The sequence below is a fragment of the Globicephala melas genome, chromosome 17 (assembly GCF_963455315.2).
Source record: "Globicephala melas chromosome 17, mGloMel1.2, whole genome shotgun sequence".
Lineage (NCBI taxonomy): Eukaryota > Metazoa > Chordata > Mammalia > Artiodactyla > Delphinidae > Globicephala > Globicephala melas.
In genome coordinates this window covers 73,339,246-73,367,115 of record NC_083330.1, presented here as the reverse complement: position 1 = coordinate 73,367,115, position 27,870 = coordinate 73,339,246, and the positions used below count along the sequence as shown (strand labels likewise).

At 45.7% G+C, this 27,870-nt stretch overlaps 1 long non-coding RNA gene across 1 annotated transcript in view; it reads right to left on the bottom strand.

Moving 5' to 3' along the window:
* The window catches only part of LOC115863263 (uncharacterized), a 444,238-nt gene that overhangs the window by 49,725 nt on the left and 366,643 nt on the right, over positions 1 to 27,870 (bottom strand). Inside the window, exon 9 of the long non-coding RNA XR_009559441.1 lies at positions 16,407 to 16,512. This is a non-coding gene — a long non-coding RNA (uncharacterized lncRNA). The remainder of the gene's footprint in view (positions 1 to 16,406; positions 16,513 to 27,870) is intronic.

The following is a 27,870-nucleotide window of genomic DNA, read 5'->3' as shown; positions in this document are numbered from 1 at the left end:
TTTTATTATTTATTTATTTATTTAACATCTTTATTGGAGTATAATTGCTTTACAATGGTGTGTTAGTTTCTGCTTTATAACAAAGTGAATCAGCTATACATATACATATGTTCCCATATCTCCTCCCTCTTGTGTCTGCCTCCCTCCCCACCTCCCTATCCCATCCCTCTAGGTGGTCACAAAGCACCGAGCTGATCTCCCTGTGCTATGCGGCTGCTTCCCACTAGCTATCTATTTTACGTTTGGCAGGTGTTTTAAAATGAAAGTTTTACTCTTATTCAGGTATGGTGAGGCCAACAGATCAGGAGATGACTGCCAGTTTGTTACTCCCAGTTCCCAAGAGGAGGGACACACAGTGCCATGTAGTGGCACACGCAGAGCACCAGGCTGGATCTGGGGGCAGAGGCAGTGGGGGTATCAGGGGTAGGGGGCTTTATTGTGGTTTCTTAGGGGAGAAATGGGTGAGGAAGGGTGAGCAGGCTCAGGATTGGCTGTTGTGAATAACTTCAGTGGGCTGGGGCACAGGGGCTGTCTCTGGGTGTCGTACCTGGCCCTGGGTTGCGGAGAACCCGCCCAGAGGGTGGGCAGTAGGCCTGAGTATGAGAGCCTCATGGAGACGGAGGAAGCAGTGGGGGGCTCGGGATTGGCTGTTTGCATAGGGAAGGTGAGCTCACAAGTGAGTCATTTACCATCTCTGGGAGTTGGCTGACCCTGAAGATCCCAGATGTCAAAGCATCAGAAACACTCATGGTTCACACAGGAAGAAAGAGTTTCCCTTTCTTGAGGTAAGAAAAATGGGAAAAAAAGTACAAAGTGGGAAGTTACTGAGATAGCTGTATTTTCACACACAAAAATGCAGGTGGATTCTGTCGTGTGGGATATCCCCAGACACCGTGGATTGGAATGATTTATTGGGGTGGGAAAAGAGAAAGATTTATTTGCTAGCACCTTCCCATCTCCTATCGCTCTATCTGCAAGCGTTACCCCCTGGGTATATACCTCTCCACTCCCAGGTCACATCACAAAGGCACTGAAGGGCAGAGGGCAAAAGGCTGCGAACCAGGAGACAGGTGACTCCTGTCTGCTCCAGACCTGAAAACTCAGAAGAGGAACCCAAATGAAAAAGAAACTGCTGTGGGCTGAGCTGTGATTCCCCTAAAATTTATATGTTGAAGTCCTGACCCCAGGACCTAAGAATGCGTCTGTGTTTGGAGATAGAGTCTTGAAGTAATTAAGATAAGATGAGGTCAGGACGTCCCTGGTGGTCCAGTGGTTAAGACTCTGTGCTTCCAGTGCAGAGGGCGTGGGTTTGATCCCTGGTCAGGGAACTAAGATCCCACATGCGGCGGGGCATGGCCAAAATAAATAAAATGTTAAAAAAAAAAAAAAAAAAAAGGTGAGGTCATTAGCATGGGCCCTAACCAACATGACTGGTGTCCTTAAAAGAGGAGATCAAGGCACAGATGGGCACAGAGTGAAGGTCACGTGAAGAGGCAGGGAGAAGACAACCATCGACAAGCCAAGGAGAGAGGGCGCAGAAGAAACCTACAAGCACCTTGATCTTGGACGTCTAGGCTCTGAAATTGTGAGGGGAAAAAAAAAGTACTGTTGTTTAAGCCACTGGGACTTTATTATGGCAGCCATGGAAGACATACAGAAGCCATTGTACAAACACACACACACAAGCTATGCAATTTACAACAGCAGACTCCAGAAAGGAGGATCATAGAGAAAATTTGGTAGAGCAAAATAATGAATAATAAATATCTAACCATTAAAATAAAAATTCTCTAGAGTAGGCAGATAATTGTGAGCATTGAATGATGGTGAATAAAGAAGGCAGAAGGGAAAATGGAATGTATATGCTGATTACAAGTAGGTAAAATAAATGTAACTTTTTATGTTTATTAAGATCAGAAAAGATTTTGGAGTGATGGGAAGTTAATTCTTTTATCCCCACAAAATTGTTTTAATTAAACTACCTATATAATGATACTGCAGTTAAACACAGGCATACCTTGGAGATATTGTGGGTTCGGTTTCAGGCCACTGTGATAAAGTGAATATTGCAATAAAGAAAGTCACACAAATTTTTTGGTTTCCCAGTACATACAAAAGTAATATTTGGATGGACCTAGAGGTTATCGTACTAAGTGAAGTAAGTCAGACAGAGAAAGACAAGCATCATGTGATTTCCCTTATATGTGAAATCTAAAAATGATACAAATGAACTTACTTACAAAATAGAAATAGACTCACAGACATAGATAACAAACTTACGGTTACCAAAGGGAAAAGCGGGGGAGAGGGATAAATTAGGAGTTTGGGATTAACAGATACTCACTACTGTATAGATAAAAAAGATAAACACAAGGACCTACTGTATAGCACAGAGAACTATATTCAATATCTTGTAATAACGTATACTGGAAAAGAATCTGAAAAAGAATATATATAGGTATATGAATAACTGAATCACCTTGTGGTACACTGAAAACTAACACAACATAGTAAATCAACTATACTTCAATAGAAAAAAATTTAAAAATTTATGTTGACGCTATACCGTAGTCTATTAAGTGTGCAATAGCATTATATCTTAAAAAATGTACATACCTTAATTTAAAAAATGCTTTATTGCTAAGAAATGCTAACCACCATCTGAGCCTTCAGCAAGTCATAACATTTTTGCAATAGTAACATCAAAAATCACTGATCACAGATCACCACGATAAATACAATAATAATGAAAAAGTTTGAAATATTGCAAGAATTCCCAAAATGTGAGACAGGCACTGAGTGAGCAAGGGCTGTAGGAAAAATGGCGCTGACTCAGGGTTGCCACACACCTTCAATTTGTAAAAAATGCAGTATCTGTGAAGTGCAATAAAATGAAGCACAGTAAAATGAGATATGCCTGTAAATATGTATTATGTTCATTAAAATTTTTTTTTTATCCTTTCTTCACACAGCTTTTACAGGAGAAAAATATGTTTAAGTCATACAGCCTTGCTAGGTCTGTTGAATACGCTGGTGTGTTGAGAAGGATTCTGAGGCTCTATCTCAATTTAGCAGGGCAGCAATTTTCTGTGAGTGGCACAGGAGGGGGAAATGGCAACGCGTACCTGCCCTGGATGATCTTCCAAGGCCTGTTCAGCTTTTCCTCCGTGATTCTAAGATAACATCAATGAGTCTTTGCAGGTTAGAGTAAAATTGAGTTCAAGGCTGCTTATTGGCTAAATAAATAAGCAAAAAGGGTTATTTCTGGTGTGTGTCACACAAACTTGTGCATCCTTGTTCCAAGGCATATCTGGCTAGGGTTCTTATTGACATCCTGAGTAAATATCCTGCAGGCTTTTCATTAACTAGACTTCGTTTCTCATTTAGATTCAGATTTTTCTCTCCCAGGGATTAGGATCTCTAGTCACCAGACTGCTATTGTTTCCCGGGTTGATATTATGCAGCTTAGCTCAAGTTTTTAAAACTAAAGTCGATAATATAAAAACAAACAACCAAGAAAACCTGAAATCTCTCACCTAACTCTCACTTAAATGTGTTTTTTGAGTTATTTAAAAACAGAAGTCAGTACGACCACTTCTGTAGCCCTTTGCTGTTTGCAAAGCATTTCCCATGCGTTTGATCTTCACATACCCACCTCCGAGAAAGGCAGAGTCATTATTCCCCATTTACAGCAGGGTTTTGTCATTATCCCCAGGGACCACACAACTACATTCTTTTTTTTTTTTTTTTGGCTGTACACGGGCCTCTCACTGTTGTGGCCTCTCCCGTTGCGGAGCACAGGCTCCGGACGCGCAGGCTCAGTGGCCATGGCTCACGGGCCCAGCCGCTCCGCAGCATGTGGGATCTTCCCGGACCGGGGCGCGAACCCATGTCCCCTGTATCGGCAGGTGGACTCCCAACCACTGTGCCACCAGGGAAGCCCACAACTACATTCTTTAACTGGACTTGGGTCTGGCTGACTCCAGCTTCAGGCTCTTCACAGCTCGTAGTGTGGTGTCTCTGCTTCTAAGTATAATGACACCTGGCTGATGCTAGCCCAAATTCAGTCCCGACGCGTTCCTTGTGAAGTGCTGAACCAACCAGTTTCCCCTCCGCTGAGACGTGTCAGCTCTCATGCCTTCTTCACCATTCCCTCACTGACTCAGAATTTCTACAGGGCATCTCCAGTGGGTCTGTTTGCCCTCCATGCCCTCAGTCCCGGGGAGTTTTGGGACTAGGGCTTTCCCAGCAAGTGAGATTTTTCACTGCTAAAACCGGGAAAGTCCTGTCAAGCTGGTCACCTGCCTGAGAAGGACTTTAGCATCCTTCAGGTGGGGAGAAGAGGACGACATCGTGGATGGGGCCCAGGATGCTCTCTTGGCCAGCTTACAGCGCTGCCAACCGTCTAGCAGGATGGTCTGGAGTTCAGTTAGAGATCTCCGAGTCCCGACCTCTTGTTTAACTGGAGAGGTCCCGAGGCTCTAAGAGAAGGGCTTTCCCCAGGGTGTCCCAGCTTGTGAGTGGCAGACAAAGGAGCCAGCCCAGGGCTCCTGAGCCCATTCCTTATAACAATGGAAGCTTGGATACACTTCTGCCGTTTGCTTGCACTTCCTCATTTAAGTCTCCCACTCCTGTGAGATAGGCATTCCTCTCTAACGCATTTCCACTCAATTTATGAGGAAACCAAGACTTGGAGAGATGGGATCATTTGCCCAATGTCACACTGCTTCTAAGTGTCAGAGATGCGGCTGTTAGCCCAAGGCTTGTTCTGCTGTAATCTCCATAGCGACGAGCTACACACTGCAGAGTTTACACTGCGCGAAGTCCTACAGGATACGCTTTAGACTGTTTCACGTAGGAGAACTGCCCAGCAGAATTGAGAGCTAAATGAATGGCTGGTGTTTTAGATCACTGGATTGTGTGTGGTGTGTCATACAGCAAAACCTAATTGATGCAGTGCATTAACTCACTGGTTTCTAACAGTAACTCTGCACTGGCTGTTAATAGTTGACTCTTGTCAAATGAGGAATCTAAAACATAATAGAGGGAAAATGACTGGAAAGTGGCCGAATTGGGTTTAGACCCATGTCTGTGTCACCCCAGAGTCAGTACTTTCATCAGTGTGGCAGACAAAAAATTTGACCTCCAAAGATGTCCACATCCTAATCCCCAGAACCTATGAATTAAGGTTCCAAATAGAATTCAGGTTGCTGAGCAGCTGGACTTAAAGTAGAGAAATTACCTTAGATTATCCAAGTGTAATCTTGAAGGTCCTTAAAAAGGGAAGAGAGAGACAGAACAGGCAAATCTGAGAAGGTGTGATTACAGTAAAAAGGCACAGAGAGATGCAACGTGGCTGGACTTGAAGATGGAGAAAGGGGGTCAGGAGCCGAGGAATGTGGGAAAAAGCCTCTAGAAGCTGGAAAAGGCCAGGAAGCAGATTCCACCCAGAGCTTTCAGGAAGGAGAGCAGCCACGCCACACCGTGATTTTAGCCAAGCAAGACCCACATCAGACTGCTCGCCTCTAGAATTAAAATAGTAAATGAGTGTCGTTTTAAGCCACCAAGTTTGTGGTACTTTGTCACAGCGGCAACAAGAAACTCAAACAACTGCTGTAGTCTACACCCTCCACACTTGGCTGTTCTCCTGGGTCTGAGCTGTGTTCATGTTCGCCCCCTCATGGTGCCAATCATACTGGGGGGGAGCTCCAAAAAGTACTGAAGTACTAATTATGGCCATTTATTGAGTACATACAGTGTTCTAGGCACCAAGCTGAGTGTTTTATAAAAATATTTTATTGAATTACCATAACTGTGGTATGGCTACTCCATTTTACTAGCGTGAAAACAGAGGCTCAGAGAGGTCAAGCCTTTGCCTAAGGTCATACGGCTAGAAGTCATCGGGGAGGATGCGAACCTCTGTCTGTTAGCTCCACAGCCTTCCCCCTTTCACTCTACTGCGCTGACAGCAACGTTGCTGTTAGTGGAATTAAAGTGAGAAAGAATTTGAAAAACCTAGTGAGAAAATTTCATTAATTTGGAGAAATGGTACCTAGGGAACTAATGTTCCTCATTAACTCCTCCCTCCCTTCCCTTCCCTCCCTTTTTCACTTCTTTCTCTCCGCCCTTCCACACACATTTACTGAACCCCTGTCCTGGGATATGAGGACAAATAAGACACAGCCCCTGCCCCAAGGAGCTCCCACATAGCAGAGGAGTTGAGACACAGGCACACACAGTACCTGGGGAGGCTGCTGCCATGAGACAGGAAAGTCCTGTTCACCTTGGGAATCGGCTAGAAGAGAGAAGTGACATTTGAGCCCTGGATCTGCAGTAGCCAGGCTGTGTTCCAGGCTTTTTACTGTTGTAACTTGACTCCAACTCTTTACTTCTCTGAGCTTCATTCACTCAAAAAATAGTTTTCAAGCACTTCTTATATACCAGGCAGTGAGCGAGGCAGACGCCATGCATCAGACAAGAAAGACAAGTGTGAGGGGTCTCATAAAACTGCTCCTGTGAAGTCCTGGAGGAGGAGAGCTGACCTGGGGGGGGGGGCCAGCGAAGACCCTCTGAGATCTGTGGATGTGCTGAGACCTGAGGGGTCAGAGCTGGACCAGGGAGGCGGCCATGGTGGTCGAAGGAAGTCCGGACAGATGGAAGGCCCGGAAACAGGTGGAAACCTGGTAGGTGCGAGGACTGGAAGAATCCTGTTGGCAGGGTCTAACCAAAAGACACTTGTAAACTGGAGCTGATGGCCCTTTCATGGAGCTGCAGGATTGATTACCTGAGATAATGTGTGAAAGAGACATGCTTTCCTGATAACCTGTGTGCGTTTTTATTTTAGCATTTATGAGGTACTAATTGTTACCACTAATTTTTTCTCCCCAATACATGAAAGCTCCTGAGGGTATACCGATTAGGATAAAAAGTTAGGTTTCTGTAGCAAAAAGACCCAATAAAAACACATGATTTAAAGACCAACACCTCTGTTTCTCTGTCACTCAGCAGTTCTGAGGTGAGCCGCCCAAGAATAGGAGGCAGCCTTTGTCCACTCGTCATTCCAGGGTCCAGGTTCCTCCCCTTCTGGGGCCCCTCCTTCCCCTGGCACATAGAGGACCTGAGTCACCAATCAACTGGTGGGAAGTGGCCAGAGGCGGACCCTGAGAGCATCTGATGTTAGTGGTTTATCTGGGAGGAGTGGAGAAGAGAGACCAGGAAGACTAGGCAGGTAATACCGGGTGTACCATCTATTCATCTACCACCGTGTGGGATGCAGTGCATCCCACAGAAGGGCTCTTGGAGCTCGCGTGAAACACGTATCTTGGAGTTTTCTCACACAAGGGCCCAGGGCGCTGGGGTACTGACACACCAGCTCCTGCTGGCCATTGGTTGAGAGCTACTCCCAGAACATGCAAAATCCCTAGCACTTCTGCCTTCCGTGCCAGCAGGAAAGAGGGCTCCAGCAGCAAGGAAAATCTCTCAGGAAAAGAAATGCAGATGCTGGCAGTTGGAAGGGAGACAGTGTGAACAGAAAAGATAAAGGGAAGAGATAGGGGCGGGGCTCTCACAGCATCCGCCACACTGGGCAATGAGCAGTGTTTGCCAGAAAGAGAACGGCAACGTTGTGGTCCCCTCCTTACATCCCTGAGCATCCTCTAGGTCGTAACAAATGCTCAATGAATGTTTATAGAATGAACAAGGTAAATGAGTGATAGGTAAGTGCATTAATATGTCCTGTGATGATTTACTTATTCCCATGGTGGAAGAGAACAAAGATCTACAGCCATGGCCATAGCTACTTCTATATCTGTATCTATGTCTATATATCTATATCTACATATTTATTGATCTAATATGTGTGTGCATACATACGCATCTCGAGAACTGTGCCAGGCACTCTGTGTGTGTTTGTGTGTATATATATACATATGTATGTGTGTGTGTGTGTATATATGTGTGTGTGTGTGTGTAATTTTCACAACAAAATTATGGAAGGTGAATTTTCCTGCATGTATTGATGTGGAAACTGAGACAAAGAAAGGCCACGTCACTTGCCCAAGGTTGCACGTTTAGTTAGAAAACAGCAGAGCAATCGAACACAGCTCAGTTGGACTATTAAGTAGGGGCTCCTCCGGCTGCATCCTTCCACATTCCTTTCTCTATCACCCAATGGCATTAGCCAAACCATCAAGCTGATTTGAGTTTTGAGAAATTCTCTTTGAAGGGAATTTTCAAACCTGATGTTTCTACAGAGACCTGTAGAAGGATCCTCACAATTGACTTATCAACCTGGATGGATAGTGTTTGCTACAATCCCAGTTGAGAGAAAAAAAAAAACAGGTTATTTTATGTGCTGACTACATTTCTAAGAGATCTAATTAAAACAGGACAACAGCAGAACTCTGATTAAAGAATGCTGTATGAAAAGTGTGTCTACTTGAATGAATCAAGAATAGATAAAGGTAATAAAGATTTATTCCAGAGAGATGGGGGAGGGAAAGAGGGAGAGAGGAAGGGAGAGACAGAGAGAGAGACAGGGAGAGAGAAAGACAGAGACACACACAGAGAGAGGTGGAAACTGCTCACAGAAGAGGGTCTGGTGTTGGAGAGTTATTTGAAGCCATGGGTATCTGCCGGCAGATTCTATTAAAAGGTTTTGAGGGTTTAAAGAAACAGCACTACTTTTCCCTAAAGGTTAAAAGACCAATAACAGTAAAGCAATTTCTACTTGGTAAAATAAAACTGCAAGATCCATTTCACACAAGACTCAGGGAAAGAAGAGTCTGGTTCATCCAAGAGTCATATTGGGTGTGGGTTGGAAATTAACGGCTCTTTCTGACCCCAACCAAGAGCATCTTTCCCTGGCTGAAGCAGGTTGGGGTAGACCAGCTACTACAGGAACAGCATTGCAGGGAGCCATGCTCGCCCAGCCCTGACCTACATGCCATACAAGACGATTCCTAAAATTCAACGAGCATTTACTGCTCAGCTCTTATTTTCCAGAGCTGGTGCTGGATGCTTTCAAATGCATAGTTTAAATTATGCAATCATATCAGCAACCCTGTCAAGTGAGCTGACTTTGATGGTGGAGGAAGAGCCAGGAGCCCAGGAATGTCGCTGTAGAAGCCGGAAATGCAAGGAAACGGATGCTTCCCTAGCCTCTGGAGGGAGTGTAGCCCACTGACACTGATCTCCACCAAGTAAGACTGATTTCATAATTCTGACCTCCAGATCGATAAGAGAATCCACGTGTGTTGTTGTAACCACCAAGTCTGTGGTCGTTTGTCACAACAGCCATCGGGAACTAGTATGAGTGTCTTAGCCAACAGTGCACAGCCGGAAAACAGAACAGGTTTTGAGCCCAGGTCTTTTGACTCCAAACATGGTACTGCTCCTATCACGACTTGCTGCTTCCTGCTGGGTGCTCTGTGCCACTCTCACTGACACCATTCAGATTCCTACAGAGCCTCTTCTCTGACACAGCGATTTCCAAACTTGACTCTGCGTCAGCTCTCCTGGGCCCTCTGTAATGAAATGCAGAGTCCCTGGACCCAAAGATTGAGAGGAGCCCTACAACTGTGTATTTTTAAATAGGGGAATCTGCTGCAGGTTCTACGATCCAATCTGGGAATCACTGCTCTAGAACTTTTTATTTCTAAAATGTATTTGATACACAGATTCATAGGGAGAAAATATAAAATCACCTCTTTATCTTCCTTTGAACACCTGAACACTTGAATGGAGGGCTGATTTTGGGGGAGGCTGCTATGTGGGAAGAATTTCTAGTTAACAACACACTCGCCTTCACACCACTCCTGGGATGGAGGGCGTGTGATACGTCTATTACTGATGGGAAACCAAGGCTCATTCAGGTGACTTGTGACAAAGACCTTCTTCTTGACCAAACTCTAGACAGGCTCCTCTGCGCCTGACTAGGACCCATCCTTGGGCATTGTCCTCAAGGGTCCAATTTCAGCAAGAATCCTGCTAAGTCAGTTTAGCCGGATCTCCTCTTCTCCGTATCTGATCACTCGCAATATGTGATTCCCTTCCTCCTCGCCACCCGCTCCCCAGGTAGTATCTGACCACTGACCTGTCTTCAGCAAGAATCCTGTTAGGCCAGTCAGCCAGAATTACCCGCTGATCCCCACCTCCCCCCACTCCTGGGCTATAAAATTCCTACTTTTCCTTGTTGTATTCAGAGAGGAGCCCAATCTCTCTCCCCTACTGTAAAACCCCACTGCAGTGGTCCCTACGGCTATCATGACTGTCCTAAATGCAGGACAGCCTCAGCATCGTGACAAGTGTCATTAATGAGTTTTCTTTAACACTTGCTGTATATGTGCTCAGTGGCTGCTGTGACAAAACACTACGCACTGGGTGGATGACAGCAACAAAACTTTACTGGCTCACAGTTTTGGAGGCTACGGGTCCTAAATCGAGGTGTCAGGAGAGCCGTACTCCTGATGAAACCTGCAAGGGAAAAGTGTTACGCCTTCTGGATGCTAGTAATCCTTGGTTTTCTTTGGCTTGTGGAGGCATCCCTCCACTCTCTGCCTCTGTTGTCACATAGTCATCTTTTTCCTGTGTGTCTCTGTGTCTCTTCACTTTTTATCAGGACACCAGTCATACTGGATTAAGAGCCCTCCTTATTCCAGTATGACCTCATCTTAATTTAACCAATTATATCAGCAACCACCCTATTTCCAAACAAAGTCATATGGAAGTACTGGTGGCTAGGAGTTCAATGTAGCTTTTGGGGGGGACACAATTCAACCCAGAACTCTTGCCAAAGCCATTTGGCTGGTAAATGGCAGCAGTGGGCTCAAATAGAGATCTGGCTCTTTTCTCTTCACCCGCCTTGATGGAGTCTGCATATGAATAAGTGTGTGAACAAGTCTCATGGCTTTTCTGTGCCTTCCTAAGTCCTTCCAGGAGAGCTCTTGGCACTTCTAAGTCTCCCAGGTACTTTCCCTTGGGAGCTCTATTTTGCTCCACTGAGCACAAGTCAGAGGGAGCTCACATCTGCAGTTCTCTTCTCCACATCCCAAAAGGCTCAGACACTTTCTTTCCATTCCATGCTGTGTGCAATTGCTCCTCAAGGTGCAGAAGAGGGGCCCTTCTGTTGAAATGGATCGGATCCTACCTGGGAACTGTTATGTCTGTTGCTCTTTTGGATAATCTCTGCTGTAAATTAACTACTCCTATCCTAGGCCCATGTTTTTCTATTGGGTTGTTGGCATTTTTGTTATTAATTTGTAAAAGCTCTTTCTGTATTAACCTTTATCTATCATGGGAATTGCAGATACTTCTACCAATCTCTCATTTGTCTTCTGACTTTGTTTTTTACTCTCTTGTCGTGCAAAAATCTTAAGTCTTCTGTGGTCCATGTGTATTCTTTCCTTCCTTTACAGTTGCTGGGCTTTCTGTCTTGCTTAGAAAGTTCTCTCAGACCCCTTGGTGACATTTATCTCAATATCTCATATTTTTTGTTGCCTTGAATTATTTTTACTGTTATGCTCAAAAAGAATATGTAAATGATTGGGGGTTTGGTGATTCCACTAACTGTATCAGTCGTGCTGAAGTCTGTTTAGTTCATCTGCGCACTCCTGCATAATTTCTGGGTTTCAGGGAAGTTGAAGTAAAATGTGTTTGGACAGAAGAGAAGGACAGTCATTTTTCTTCCCTTTTCTACTCGTATTTCCCTTTGGTAAAGCTTGAGATGCACTATTTGACAAATCTATCCAATTATATATGCATGCACATATACGTATGCATATATATGGCAGAGACTGCTATGTGTTCATCAAAACACATACTTATCCCACACCAGAAGGTGGGAGATAAACTCCATGAAGACTTTGGTGACTGCCACATTGGTGAAATTAGGTGAAAAAAGGTGTCTAACCACGTGGGGCACGTCACAAGGTGTAAGGCACGCTACTGTACCTTGAGTTCCCTGCAGATAAAAGTTGGGCACAGTGCTTGGCGGGCCTCTTTGGATTTGGAAGGCAGCACACACCACATTTGGGAAGACTATTCCAACAGTTTATCGATGACCAGGAAGGCTGCAAGTTTTGACTGGGGCCAAAAGCAAGAGGCCAAAAGCAACCTCTGCAATAGGATCAGACTACTGTAAAGGCTGCTCTGACATGGAGCTGTACAACCAGGCAGAGCTTACGGGGTGTCAGATCTACTGAGGCAGACACAAATGCTGTGTGGAGGGTTTGGCAATTTCAGTAGAGGAACCACAGAGCAGACCTTTAGGTTTCTGGATCAAAACCATACTTTATCACAGAGGATTATACACTGATCAGAAAGAAGCTCCTAATCACGGGGCATCAAGTGACTATGTAATTGGAACTGCCCACCAAGAGCTGGGTGTTGTCAGGTCTACCGGGTCGGATTGGAACTGCCCACCAAGAGCTGGGTGTCGTCAGGTCTACCGGGTCGGAAGTTGGGCGTATACAGCAATAATCCATCCCATGATGAAAATGTCCCATGCTAGATCAAGCCCAAGCAGACCTGCCAGGTGCAGGTAAGTGACATGAAAAGATGACCCTGACCCTCTGTCACCTACCTCTGTTGCATCAGAACCTCCCCCACCACTCACACCTGTGGCCTCTTACAAAGCTCCTTATGACCAGTGATGGATTAGAAAAATCTCAGTCCTGGTTCTCGGATGGTCCAGCACAATTTGTTAGCGTGCTGACCGTGGTCTGCTGCCGTACTCTAGTCCCACTCAGGAGTGTGATGAAAGACAGTGGCAGGGAGAAATCTCAGTACACAGATGTCTGAGCACACGTAATCCTCAACTTTGGGTGGGGGCAGAAGTGGTCTGAGGGAAGAATACATACAGCGATGAATGGATTAACAGCTTGGTCAGAGACCTAAGAGGAACATAATTGGAAGACTGGAGATGAGGAAGTCCAGGAAAGAGGTGTGTGGATAGACCCCTACAGGAGGAAGTAAAAAAAGCATTGGTCCTATTGCTGGAGTCACCGTCACTCCCAGAAGACCTCTTGAGCAATTTTTTTAACCTCTCAAACCTACAACTCTTGGCTCTGCTGGACTAGCTGTCTTAGTTCCCAAGAGATGGATGTTTCTGCCAGGCAACACATGAAGGGTTCTACTGAGCCTAAAGTTATGGTTGCTGCCTGGTTATGCTGGACTCTGTATGCCAGTAGACCAGAAGGGGGAAAAAAAAAAAAGAGTTACTCTATTTGCATGGGTAAATGACATGAGGTCCTGAGGCTCCTACCTATAATGAGAACGGAGAGATAATAGTATGGAACACAGCAGATTCTCTGGAGGGCTTATTGTTGCTTCCATGCCCATTGGTAACTGAAAGGGCAATTCATCAGCCATGGAGCAACAAGGGCATTGTAATGAGGGGTTCAGATACCTCAGTGAGTTACCTTATTGGGAAAGAAACTTACACTAGTAGAAGTACTGGCTAAGGTTGAGGACAATCTCAAATGAGTGGTACAGGAGGGAGACGGGGAATATCCACGGCACAACTTTGCTAGTAAGTGACGGAACAAAGTAGACACAATGTGTGGCAAGAGTAGACCTGGGTGGTGCACGGGATGGACTGTAGCAGGTGCCCAGCTCATTTCCCCTTAGCTAAGAGGTCACCTGAAGCTCTATGGACAAATCTCATACATGCAAAACCTTCCTCCTCCAGCATACTCATCTCTGCCTGGGAGCTTTCTCTGGCTACAGGAGCTTGCTAGGCTCAAGATGACTGTAAATGTCAGGGAGTTAATGTTCCCCAGGAGCAACCACCTCGGCATGATGGGCAGGAGTCGATGGGGTGGGCTCTCAGAGGGTCTTCAGCAGGTGAGCCCCAGAAGCCATCAGTGGTAATCCACTCGATGATGCACTCTTAACTGCGTTTCCTCCATTCCCTGTCTCCCCTTCACGTCCCATCACTCTGCTTCCCAGGATCTCCTTCCGCATAATCCGTATGCACCAAATCCTCATCTTAGTGTATACTTTTGGAGGAATCTCAGCTAAGACTCTTAGTCAATGGACAATAAATGCTAGTTCTTCTTCTATACATGTTAGAAGCATTTATACTAAGCTCATTTATGATGTAGAAAGAAAGACAAGTTTATTATATTTCAGATGCTACCAAGTTCCAAACCACAATGAGTATCAGAGAGGCTAAAAGAACAGAGAAGAATGCAAATTTGGAAGCAAATGAGATGAGATTTAATATAGATAAACATAAGATAATGTACCTGGGAAAAGTCTCAATCAGCATTAATTTAAAGTGGGAGCCTGCAATCTGTGAAATAATCATACTGCCAAAAAGCTGAGGATAATAATGTATAATAAATTATAAATTGAGCAATGTGCTGCTTATTAGAAAAACCAAGTCCACCATCTTGCAGGTTGGAGATAAAATATGATCAGATGTAGTCATGTCATTCCAGGACCCTTCCTGGGACAGAGCTAGAAATCAAGGGTGAGTTGGTCAAGGTAGAGTGGGGAAGCAAAGTTAGGAATGAGACATGGGATTCAGCTGAGTCTGTGGGGGTGTTCTGGATTTACGGGGTTGAGATCAAAAGCTGTGGAAGCAATCCAACATCAGACAGAGCACAGGGATTAAGACCAGAGATCAGCTGAAGGTCCTCAGCCAGGCAGGGGGTCAGGGCAGCAGAGACATGGCATCAGTGATAGAGATCTTGAAACTAAGGTTACTCTGACTTCACCTTTAAGACTTTAGTCACTGAGTGTCAGTATAGGGATAAATCCCCCAGAGATGCTGACCTTCCCCCACACAGCCTCATGTCAGTTGAGATTCCATTTGGCTGCAAGTAAGGGAAAGCTGGACACAGTGGTTTATATAAGTATATACCCTGTTTTTTTCATGAACTAGCATGTGTGGAGGTTGTATATTGCTGGCACTGGGAGGCAAACGCTGATGCCACAGGCTTATTTCTTTTTCGTTAGATGAAAAAGCACGTGCTGAGTAGAAGCAATCACATGAACAAACGCACAGAAACGTGTAAGAGAACGATATGGGTAGCAATCACATTTCACCACCTACCCAATATACCCTGTCCCTTTCTTCCTTCATAATCAAAGCCTAGTTTGGTTTGGAAGCAACATGATCATCTGTAGAGAAACACTTGCTTTCCTCAGCATCCACTGATCTATGAAAATTAATCAAACATCTTCCCTCTGATAATATTTTTTTCCTTATGAAACACATCACTGTTTCCCCTTACCCTTTCTTTCTGGCTTGAACAAGCGTGTGGTGCCTAACACTGAGGCAAGCCATCTTGTGTCCAAGATGAGCTCAAAGACCTCCATCCTTTAGGTTCTAACTCCAGCATCACCTTTTCAGACAGGCTTCCCTGACCACCTTCGCGTGGACCCTCATTCCATGCTTCTTTGTATCTCTTCCTTTGCTACTTCCTTCACTGAATTTATTTCAAGCGGAAAAAATTTATTTTTCAGTAATATGACCTCTATTAATATTTTTCTCTCCCCTGTTAAAATGTAAGCAGCTCCTTGAAGTTAGGGGCGGTGCTAGGCACAGAGTGGCAGCTAATAAATCACTGTTAGATATGCAAACTCAGGAAGGCAGGAGCTGTCATTTCCAAGCTCCTCCCTTTCCAGTTCAGCCCCCAGGACTGGCTGCCTCGTTTGGAAGCTGGACTTTGCGACCTGCCTTTGCCACAGCACAGCTGTGGGACCTTCAGTTTTCTATCCAATCAGTAAGGGCGGTGGGACCCAATCAACTCCGAGGTCCTTTTTAATCGAACAACTGATACGCTGGTCCCTAACATTTCTAGGTTTTTCTTCTGATTGTAGAGTTTTTAAGACATTTTTGATCACGACCTACCAGCAGTAATAAATTTTACATCACAACTGACCACGTTTACTCGGTCAGGAACTGTATTGCCTTATGTTTAAAAAGCACTAACTTGTTTACAAGACCTGTTAATGGTTTGTAATCTGAAGTTTGAAAAACTCAAGATATTTCTGTCCCATGCAATCCCCTATTAAACCATGTCTTACTTGGGAAAATATTTTTAGCAATGATATTATTAATAATACATGAGACAATATTCTTATATATTATTATATAATATATAGCATGAATTAGAAGATATAATAAAATGTAATAATAATAAGTTATAAATCTAACGTGTGTACAGCTCTTTGGAGCACACAGATTACCATCACACAGAGTAGCTCATTTATTTATTGTGTCAACTCTCTAATGAGGGCAGACTCACTTTTCATATGAGAAAACTAGCTCAGAGGGCAAATAATATACCTAAGAACACTTTGCAAGCTAGTGCCAGAGCCAGGGCTCAAACCAGGATTTTAAACTCCTTGTTCAGACCTCTTTCTCTTCATTAAATGCCAATTAAGGATGCAGATACCTTAGATGAATCCCTTCTGTCACGCTGGCCATTGTCTCTCTCTGCCGTAGCATCCTCTCTGGCTCAGTTCATTTCATTGTAAGCTCCGGAAGTCAGGACAGGGACCCTGAAGGAATCAAGAAGCATGTTCAGGCTCGTCCCAGATGCCTGAAACCCTTCATCACAAAGATCTCAACCCAGGCTCTGCCACATATTTATTGCATGGCCTGTAGCAAGCTATTTGACTTCTCTGAGACTTAGTTTCCCCATCTGTACATGGGGGATGATTCCCATGGTTCTACCAACTTCAGGGGCTTGCTGTGAAAGTGCTTGTGGAGATCCTTAGGCAGTGCGAGCCTCTGGATCCTTTCAAGAATCTTCCCTCTGCCGGGGATGGCTGCCCTTCTGCTTGGCACAAACTAGACGTTACTTATACCTCATTCACACATCTCCTCTTGGGCACTCCTGTGTCTTATTCTAACTTACAGCTCTTTCCGTGTCCCATTAATATGTGCTTCCCGTACATCACATAGTGCTTAGATATAGTGGGTGCTCATTCATTCATTTCAAAGCAACATTCCTTGTACTCTACGTTCTAGACCTGGGCTACGTTCTGAGTAGTTATCCAATAGCAAGCTTAAATGCCCGGGAGGATATCAGTATTTTCATCATTTGCCAATTATGTGGGAGGAATCACAACACACACTCCACAAAGAAAGTGTTGCATAATGTTCTCCTAGTGGTTGATGGCTTTCAGTGGGACCCATATGGATTGTGGTATCCACAGCAAATGTTACTCATCCCTGTGCATGGTGGCATAAGGAATGATCTGTGGAATTACAAGCAGAATTTTGTAGTCAGGTGGCTGCAGACGGTGCGGTGCTCAGTGAGGTCATCATCGAGGGAGAGAGAAAGGGCCACCTGTTTTATCTATGTGCTGGTGAAGACTTTCCAAATGTAGAAAGTGTTACTCTGATACTGCTGCTCAATCAGCAGGGGTGCACGGGGCATGAAGGATTCTTCAGGAGATACTAAGTACTGCAGAAACAAGAGTGAGCGCTCTGAAGTCAGATGAAGCAAGTGGGACAGGGATAGGAGGTAAGGTCAAAGAAAGACCAGGGAGTCAGTGTGTGTGGACAGAACCAGCTGAAACCAGGGGTACAATGAACGGTTTCACTTAAATCACTGAATGTTCTGGAGCAGGGGTGGCAGGGGAGGGATGGAAACAGGGAGATCGCTGTCATCGGAGAAAGGGGTGGCTTGAAATAGGATCTGGCAGTGGAGGGGTTAGATCCAAGGTTATTTTTTGGAGGTAGAGACATCAAGATTTGGTGGTGGGTTGAACGGAGTTTGAGGGCCAGGAAGAACATGAGGGCATCTTCTAAGTGTTTGGTCTGAGCTGTTGAGTGGATGCTGATGCCATTTACGGAAACAGGAAAGACTAGAGGGAAACAGATTGTGAAAGAAAACAGAGTCCTCTTGGAATTTATGTTAAATTCGAGATGTGGGTCAGACATTTGCGTAGGCAGTGTGGAGCAGACAGGAGTGGTAAGGACCAGAGACAGAGTTTACTTCAGTCCACGGATGGTCTAAGAAGGCACCATGCAATAAGGAATGTTACATATGTCTTGCTATCCACCACCAGCATGCAAAGCCATGCTGCTGTGTCCCAGCGCTGCCGCTTAGCAGCCATGTGCCCTTGGGCACATCTCTTCACCCCTTTACATTCACAAAATAAGAATAATCATACATACCTCCTACGGCAATTGTGGAAATTAAAAGGGATAATGTATATAATGTCGAGTGCAGTGCCTGGCCAGCTGGAAGCACTATATCAATAGTTGCTATTAGTGGGCTTCCCTGGTGGCGCAATGGTTAAGAATCTGTCTGCCAATGCAGGGGACACAGGTTCAAGCCCTGGTCCGGGAAGATCCCACGTGCCGTGGAGCAACTAAGCCCGTGTGCCATGACCACTGAGCCTGCGCTCTAGGGCCCATGAGCCACAACTACTGAGCCCACGTGCCACAACTACTGAAGCCCGTGTGCCTAGAGCCCATGCTCCGCAACAAGAAGCCACCACAATGAGAAGCCCATGCACCCCAACGAAGAGTAGCCCCTGCTCACCACAACTACAGAAAAGCCCAAGTGCAGCAACGAAGACCCAGTGCAGCCAAAAATAAACAAATAAATAAAATAATGAAATAAATACATTTATTTTTAAAAAATAGTTGCTATTAGTAATATTAATACGAATCAGTTATCTATGAGTAAGATCAGCTGTCCTGAAATATTGTGCTTAAGGAAATTCAGTATTCAAACAGAATGAACTCAACTCTGCAGATAGGCAAGAGGTATTCGCGACTCTCCTCCCCCTTCCCCAGGGAATGTCAAAGATCTGACTTTATTGAAAGGTAGAGTAGGTTAAGAGGCCAGACACTTGCATAAAAACTTCCCTTTTTTCTCTTTTTCCCTCCACATAATTGCTGCAGAATACCTCTGTTGTCCTCATATTGTATTGCATACAGCCTTTCAAGGTCCTGGCTAAGGAGCCAGACTACTCGGTACCTAAAAGTTAAGCAAAATAAGATGTTTGAAAGCCAGAGAGGCTGATCTCGGCTCCAGAAAGTACAAGATGGACAGAAATATTTGGGATTTGATGTGGAGACGCTCATCACATCTGAAATCTGAGATGAGACCCCCCGCTCCCCAAAAAAGACTTCATGAACCAGGAGAAGAGGCCAGACCTGGCTCCTTGGCAGAGGCTGGAGATATCCAGCCTGTGCCAGATGGGGGTCCTGTTTCCCCCAGGCTCTCCCCTTCCTCGGGCTCTGTCAGCCAGACCTGCAATCATCTGTGTGTCTTCTTTAATTGCTTCAATTAGGAAATGTACTAAAAAGTCCAGAGAATAATAAACAAAAACTCTCTGTCCAGATATTTGCATCATAAATTATTCAACAGTAAAAGAAATGAAACATAAAATGGAAGTCCCTTCACTCCATTCTCCTTCTCTCCTGACGAAATCACGATCTAAAAATTGTGCACATCTGATCAAACCATGTTTTGATCTTTGGACTATCCATACATAGCTCCACAAGCCAAACATATTTTTGTTTTGTGTATATTAAAGCACTTACATATATGTTTTCATGGTCATATGAATCTTTTTGTAATTTGCTTTTCTTATTCAACATTATGTTGATAAATATGCTTTGCTCATTGATTATAATTGCTGGGCATCTAATTTCACAATTAGACACAATTTCTATATTGATGTGTAGGTAGGTTCTTTTTTCACTCACTGTCTCAAACAATGCTGGCTTGACCACCCTGGGCATGACCAGCACACCTGCCGGCATCTCCCCAGGGCACTCTGACAGCAGACTTGCAGCGTAGAGGAGCCTGCCTCTCTTTGACGTTAGCAGATAGTACCTGACTGCTTTCCTAATGGGTTCCTTAATTTACATCACCGCCAGTGATTATGAAAATTCTTGCACCTCCACAGTCTACAACTATGAGTTTTTTACTAGCGTGCTGAGTGGGAAAGGTATCTCCTTGATGTTTTCATTTTATTTCTCTGATTGGTGGGATGCACCCTTTTCCAGATCCCCATTCATCAAAGTCTCCCTGGCTGGGTTTTTATTGCCTGTAGCCAAATGTCATTCCTAAGGAAGGGAGGCATTTTTGACCAGCGTTAACTGACTTCCCAGGAAACCCCTGAAGCTCAAGTGGGAGAGGGGGAGCTTCAAAGGACAAACGTCATCAGCTTGACGATTTTGCCCAGGGATCTAAGGAATCTTCTAATTTAATTTAATACCCCATTGTCCAAGATCAAACCTAACAAAACTATATTCTCCAAAGTTGGATCTGTTCTACTTCTGACACGTGTCTCCTCCCCACTGCTTACCTCCGTGCGGCATGCTCGAGGAACTCTCTGAGCTCGGGCATCTTGCCCAAAACTTCTAAAGAGTCAGTCTGGACTTAAAAGAAACCTCTATGCAGCCCAATCCTGCGAATATTTATCAAGTGTCAACTATGTACAATTCACTGGTTTTTCCATCCAATACGACGTATTCCCTTCAAGGGCCAATTAACAAAGTGATTAAAGAAAGGAACAGATGTATCTGCCCACCTTTCTCTTTTGAGAAGCCTCAAGAAGTGGCAGTGTCTTCTCAGTTCCCCAGCCAGAGATGACCTTCAAGCCCCACCAACTGAGTCACCAGGAGAGGTCCCAGACCGTGCAGCCTTCTGTCCCAAACACCTGGCTGTATCCTTGCCCGGGATCACCCTCAGGTGCCATCCTGCCTCTGTCTGCACATCATCAGGAGAGCTCCCGCCGTTGACTTCGACCGCATTTGGACGTTAAAAAAACACAGATGGCCCTGTGGCTCCAGGCTCATTGCAGCATATTTCTCTGATAAGTGATTCTCATTATGGGCTCGTCAGACAATTGAGGAAACGAGAGGTGGCCCCACCCTTGTGCCTGTCAGGTCTGGTTATTAAAAAATGGAAACAAAAAACTAAAGAGAGGAAAATTTTTAAGCTAAGAGAGGTCTTGGGACCAGGAGGCAGGAGGTAGGAAGGAAGGAGCACTTCCAGGCAGTTAGTTAGGATGGCTCCAGGCCAGACTGGCCCTGCCTGCTCCAGGGAAGTTCTGTCTCTACTCAGGGCCCAAGGTCCCCCAAACCCAGGAGGAGCAGATACGAGCTTTCCATCTTTTGTTCCCCTTGACGTGATGCTCTGCCTTAGTGAACTTCCTCCGGTGAGCTCTGTCCTTGAGCCTTGGGACACTGCACGTACTACGGCACTGCTTTTGCTTTGGCTCTCATAGCTCATTGGGCTTCTCCATCTACCAGGGGACCCAATACAATCTAGAGGTTAGGAATATAGGCTGAAGACAGACCACGCAGGTTCAATCCCAGGTCCGCCACCTATTAGCCATTGCCTTGCACCGATGGCCTGACCCCTCCCGAGCTCAGTGTGCACGCAAGTGAAACAAAAAACAGCAGTAGCACTTGTTCTGCATGGCTCCCGTGAGGTTGCGATGAGATGCTGCACCCAGAGCCCTTTGCACGACGCCTGATTCCACACAAGCTCTCAAGCAATGTCGGCTCCATTAGGTCACAGCCGTGGTGGAGCCAGTTCCTTGCCACGGGCTCATTGTTTAACCATCGTGGTTGAGCAGTAAGCTCCACGAGAGCAGAGACACTGCTCAGAGGGTGCCAACACCTCGCCCATGAAGATGCTTAACAAACTGGTCCTGAACGTGTAAGTACATTGAGGAAAATCGGCCCTGAGAACCGCAGGCAACGTCATGTCGGAAGATGGAGAAACGAGTAACCAGTGATTCTCAGAGGATGACATGGTGGGGACAGGAGTCATATATAGTTTAAAAAAACATATTAAAAATCACAAAAGAAACTAATACCAAAATAGCTCTAAAATTCCAAAATGATTTTCACTTAGTTAATTTAATAACCCCACCATCAAAGGGACTTAGTTATTATCACCATTAAAGTTTTATAGGAGAAACCTGTGATTGTCAGCGAGGTTAAGTAACTTTCCCAGGATCGCAGAGCTATTCCTTTAGCAGAGGTGGGACGTAAACTCGGTCCTTTGAACTTCAAACTTGTGCTGTCTTTCCAGTAAAACACCTGTTTACAGTTGGAAGAGCAAGGGCCACGCGTGGGCTAGGGGTGCATCTTGTTGCCATTTGAAAAAAAAGCCACACAGATATTAAAGCAAACTACTTCCCTTTTGGTCTTTCCTTTCATATTAGGCGGAGTTCAAAGTAAACCAGTTCTTGTAATCCTCCGATCATTTCTCGCCCTTGTGTATTGATCTGAGAAGTCTCTGGAGTACTTTGCTTCCCAAGGGTTCATCAATAAATGAAGAGGCTTTACCATCATCAGGTCACAAACAGAACAGGGAGTGCAGGGAAACTGGAAGGCAAAGGAGAGAATGTGTAGAGGACTGGGGGGCACTGGGTACACCTTTATCCCGATGGCCCCTGAAGAATTCCCAGCCAGTGACCCTGTTCCTTCTTCCCTCCTTCACACCTTTATGGGGTGTAACCACATGAAACGATGCTTCTTCGCTGTGGCAGAAGGAGTCTCAGTCCCATGGATGGGGGGCACCAGGGCCTGAAGGTCCTGTCTGGGAGGTCCCTGCTTTGGGGAGCCCAGCACTGTCAGCTCCCAAGTCCATTTCTGAGCCCTGCTGGCCCCTAGACTTGGCTGCCTTCCCTCTTATACCGCTGTTCACTATTTCCCCAGTCCCCTCCTGCCCCCTCCGCTCTCTCCAGGTTGGTGGCAGAGCAGCAGGCCCCCACCGAACTTCCTGTCCCCTGCGGCATCCAAGGGCAGGGTCCTGGGCCCTCTGGTCCACAGGGTCTCACTTCCCAATGAGGAGGGGAGGGTGGGAGGTGAGAAGAGACCAGTGAGGGGAAGGATGAGTGCTCCAGAAGGTCGAACCCCGTGGCCTTGCTCTGGGGTGCTGACCCTGCTGGACGACAACTCCCTACCCTCTTCCTGTTAAATGTCTTGTTCTAGGCCTTCAGGCAAAATTGGGGCTCATTCATAAGGAAGGACCAGGAGCCCCAAACTCTACCACGTGCCAAGTGCTGTGCTGGGTGCCAAAACCAAGATTCACAGGATCCTCAGAAAGATGCAAAACCAGCTCTTCCTGTGCCCATTTTATGGATGAAAGGAAGAAGATGAGAGGCACACAGACGGCACAGCTAGTGGGTGGTGGCTGGCACTCAAATCCCAGCCAGCTGGGACCCCATCTCTTTCCAAGTGCCCATCCAATGCCCTCTTGTCCCACAGCTGGGGCCCCGTCACTAGGGGACCACTTTTCTTGAGGGCAGGTGCGGGGGCTCTTTCCCCACACTGGTACACAGCATCCCATGCCTTTGTGTTGGAGCCTGGCTGAGGGGCTGTAGGGCACGAGAAGCCCAGCAGGACCCCGAGCTGTTAGTAGACTTGACTGCTTTGCTGTCTGCTCTTCAGAGCAGCTGGCTGTTAGGGAGCAGTGCTTAGACGAGGCTGCAGTTGGTAACGTGGGCTAGTTGGTTTGCATTTGTTTTTAGACCTCGTTTCCCCGATGTTGGTAATTAGCACTTGGAAGTGTATCTGTGCTGATGGAATTGCCCGCCCGTAACGTTCCCTGGCTTCTCCAAGCAAAAAAGGGCTTCACCCACCCTTCCTGAGCCTGTGCATGTGAGGAAATAGGAATACCAAAGCGTAAGTCAATCTAGGGTGGACCTGAGATGAACTGGACTTTCACCTACTGGCAAATGCTTCGTGCAACTTACTCCTGACCTGATGGTGTGCCCCATGAAGCCACTCGGCACAAGTTCCGGGTTCCAGTGCAGGCTCAGCCTCTTCCTAACGCTGTGCCCTTGGCGTGAGGCCTAACTTTTCTGAGTTCTAGTTTCCTCATCTGTAAAATGGCAATAATTACAGATTAGAGATAATAGATGCAAAACACCTGACACAGAGTAGGCTATCATTATTACTATTATTATTTTATCCTGGTGTCATAGTCATGGTTCTCCAGAGAATCCAAACCAACAGGATGGATATAAATATAGATACACACACACACACACACACACACACACACACACACACACACACACACACACACACACACACACACACACACACACACACACACACACACACAGATTTATTCTAAGAAACTGGCTCATGGGGTTATAAAAGCTGAGAAGCCCCAAGATCTGCATTCAGCAAACTGAAGACCCAGAAAAGCTGATGATGTAATTTCAGTCTGAAGGCCAGTAAGCTCGGGCTCCAAGAAGAGCCAAGGTCTTTTCTGGCCTCCAGACGTTCAGTTCAAGTCTGAAGGCCAGGGAAGACTAATGTCCCAGGTCAAGCAGTCAGGCAGGAGGAGTTTCCTCTTCCTTGCTGGAGGAGGCTCAGTCTTTTTGTTCTATTCAGGCCTTCAACTGATTGGATGTGGCCCACCCACATGAGGGAGGGCAATCTGCTTTACTCAGTTCACCGATTCAGATGCTAATCTCATCGAAAAACACCCACCCAGAAACTCCCAGAATAGCATTTGAACAAATATTTGGGTATCTTGTTGCCCAGTCAAACTAATACAAAATCAACCACTGCACTTGGTACAGCCCCATTACTTAGCAGTGAGCCCAGATAGGAGAAACTGAGGACTGGCTTTCAGCCTGGCTTCCAGGCTCTAGAAGGACAGCTGCTGAGAGGAGACAGAGGTAGCCTCAGCTGGGAGAGGCAGGTGACACCAGAGGCCCAGAGGAGGCACTGGGCACCACTGGGACCAGAAGAAGGCAGCCTGTCAATGAAGAGACTCGGGTGCTGGCTGTTGGGAGTGAAAGCACACCCAGGAAGCCAATGTGCTTGAGGGTTCTGAGCTAAGGCGATATGAGCATGAGAGCACTGAGTGTATCTGCTGCAGATGCGCAGACCAGGAAAGCTCCTTGGAGGAGGTGACACTGAAAGATGAGGAGGAGCAGAGGTGAGTCTAACAGGCAGAGGAAGCCAGGCATGTAAAAGCCAGCAGGTGGAGAGGACTGGGTTCTCCAGAAACTGAAAGAGTCGTGGAGAGTGGTGGATTGCGAAGGGGTCTTGGTGAAGTCTGCTTTCGCCTTCTTGTTTTATAAAAGGGAGGGGGAAAGGAAGAGGGAGGCTCAGAGACACTGAGTAACTTGCCCAGGTTCACACAGCCAGCAAGGTCACAGACCACAGTGCTGACTGCATGAACAGTGGGGGGGGGGGGTGCGGGATGCAGGTAAGACCATGCTGTCTGAGGGGTGTTGGGGGACTAGAAAGGCAACTCAGGGAGGTCAGCAGACCAGAAGGAGCAGGAACACCCTGACCCCCGTTCCTGCCACTCTTGACCCAGGGAGCCTCCGGTGCTTGCTGTGGTTCTTAGAGCAGAAAAGCCTCTCAAGTACAGGGATGTAACTGAACAGACACAGTTATAAATAAAGTGACAGATACCATAGCAACAGGGAAAGCAAAATGAAATACATCATCTTATTGTAAAGGGCAAAATCTATGCTATATATACAACAAGACAGCATCTCCTTCCTCTTTCTAGCTCTTTCCTACACAAACATTTCAGACTTCACAGGCAACAGGCCTGTCTGCTCAACTGAAGCAATTCTGATACAGGATTTATACATATCTTTGTACACATCTACTTGTGTGCCCAAGTGTTTAGTCATATAAAGTACATCCATAGAGATATACATTAGATTGTAGATATACATATTATATACCTGCAAAATACTAGGGCATAAGGATATAGGTTCTGTGGCAGATTATATTTTCCAAAGACAGCAACAACAATATCTCACATCCCGCATGTCTGTCTACAATGAGACCTTGGCACTCTTCTCCTCGAGGTCTATGCCCCCTCCCTTTGAATTAGGAAGGACTTATTACTACTTCACCCAGTAGAGTGTGGTGAAAGTAAAGCTGTGTGACTTCTGTGGATAAGTGAGAAAAGGCCAGGCAGCTGTCACCAGTTTCTCTTGGGCCACTGGTTCTAGGGGAGGCCAGTCCCCCTGTAAAAAGTTCAATTACCCTGAGGTCACCATGCTGGAGAGACCACATACTGACATTTCAATCAAGAGTCTCAACTGAGCCCAGCCTTCCAGCCACACATATCAAGATGCCAGACGTGTGAGTGAAGCTATTCTGTATGCTCCAAATCAGTGTGTCCACCAGCCAAGTACCAAGAATGACCCCAGGTGATGCTATAGAAAACAAATAATCTGCCAAGTCCTGCCCAAAGTTGGGACCCAATGGATTTGTGAGACATAACAAAATGGTTATCGTCGAACCCACTGAGTCTGGGGGTAGTTACTTGCATCACACTAGAAAAGTGGAACACGTGCCCACATAAATGTCACAACAGCCACCATCCACCAAGTGTCCAGCAGGTGCCATGCCCTGTGCTGAGCCTTGACACTGATCATCTCATTTAATCCTCAGGTCAACACCATAAGGTAAGAATCACAGTCTCCAGTTTCCAGGTGAGGAAACTGAGGCAGAGAAGGTTCGGAACTTGTCCTAGGTCTCAAGCAGGAGGCGAGAACGAGAGCCAGGTCTCCTGGCTGCAGAGTCCCCACCTCTAACCATTAGGCTAGACTGCCTCACTGCCGAGATTTGACTGGTGCATCCTTTTAGCTTTTTCTTATGCAGACTCACTCATTTTTCTTTTTTTTTTCAGAAAAATGGGATTCTATTATGCATACTCTTGTGTAACTTGCCATTTTCAGTTAACATATTTCCGAGTCAATACATACAGATCTCTATTATCATTATAAATGGCCATGGCCCACTGAGCCAGATGGGTTTACTCTCATGCATTTAACCAGTCCTCCTGGGGATGGATAGTTAGGTTGTTTAATATATTTTTTTAAAAAAACCATTACAAAAAACGTTTTAGAGAACTGTTTCGCACATGTATCTTTTTGCTCTGGTATAATTATTTTCCTCGAACAAATTCCTATACATCAATAGATTGAGCTCTGCAAAGGTAGTATTTAAATTTCTACAACAGTGTATATGAGCTCCAGTTTATCCGAGCCATTGACAACATGGGGGTTTCTCCATTGCTGTTCTATCATCAGCACCCTTTCAACACTGGTTGAAAAGTCCTGTGGAAGTTGGTTAGAGGGCTCATCCTTCCCTCTTTGCAGAGTTAAAACTCACATTTCAGGAAAGACCTTAGAATGGAGTGGTTAAAGGTATGAGCTCCATGTCAGACTGAGCTAGGGCTGAATCCCAGCTCCACCACCTTTTCTTATGACCCTGGACAAGTCATTTGACATTTCTGAGCCAGTTTACTTATCTGTAAAATGGGGAAAGAAATAGAACGTCCTCATGGTATTTGTGTAAAGATTTGATAGGACGGTGTAAATAAAGCATGGGGACTTCCAGCTCACACGAAGCTAAATTAGCCCATAATGTTATATGTGTCCAAGGAAGGCCTCTCAACCTATCAAAGCACAGAGTTTCTGAAGCTTTAGGAAAAGAAAAGGAGCTGGGTGTGGAAAGCAGGTGGATCAAGCAGCATCCCGCGTTTCACTTTTCCTGATGTCCTTCCATAATTTCTGACACTATCCGTCATACTCAATAGGCTGCTTTTGGGGTCAAAGCCAGCAGTAACTCATACCATCACATCGGTTTACAATAGTTCGCAAATCAGAAAATTACAAAACTATATGAGATTCATTATGGAAAAGTAGGGATTTCAGAATGGATATTAGCTGTGTGAGCATGCCTGGGCTTCCTGATCCATCTCCCTTGGAACTGAACTTGACTGTCCCCAATGGCAGGGCAGCACTTGCCCTGGCAAGTTTTTCCCACAGACATGCGGGATGTCCGGGGCCTCCTCCCAGGCTCTCCAGTTAGATTAGTCTCTCTTCCTCTCTTGGGTAGGAAAACTGAGGAGCTGAAGGACAGTTGGGAGTAGA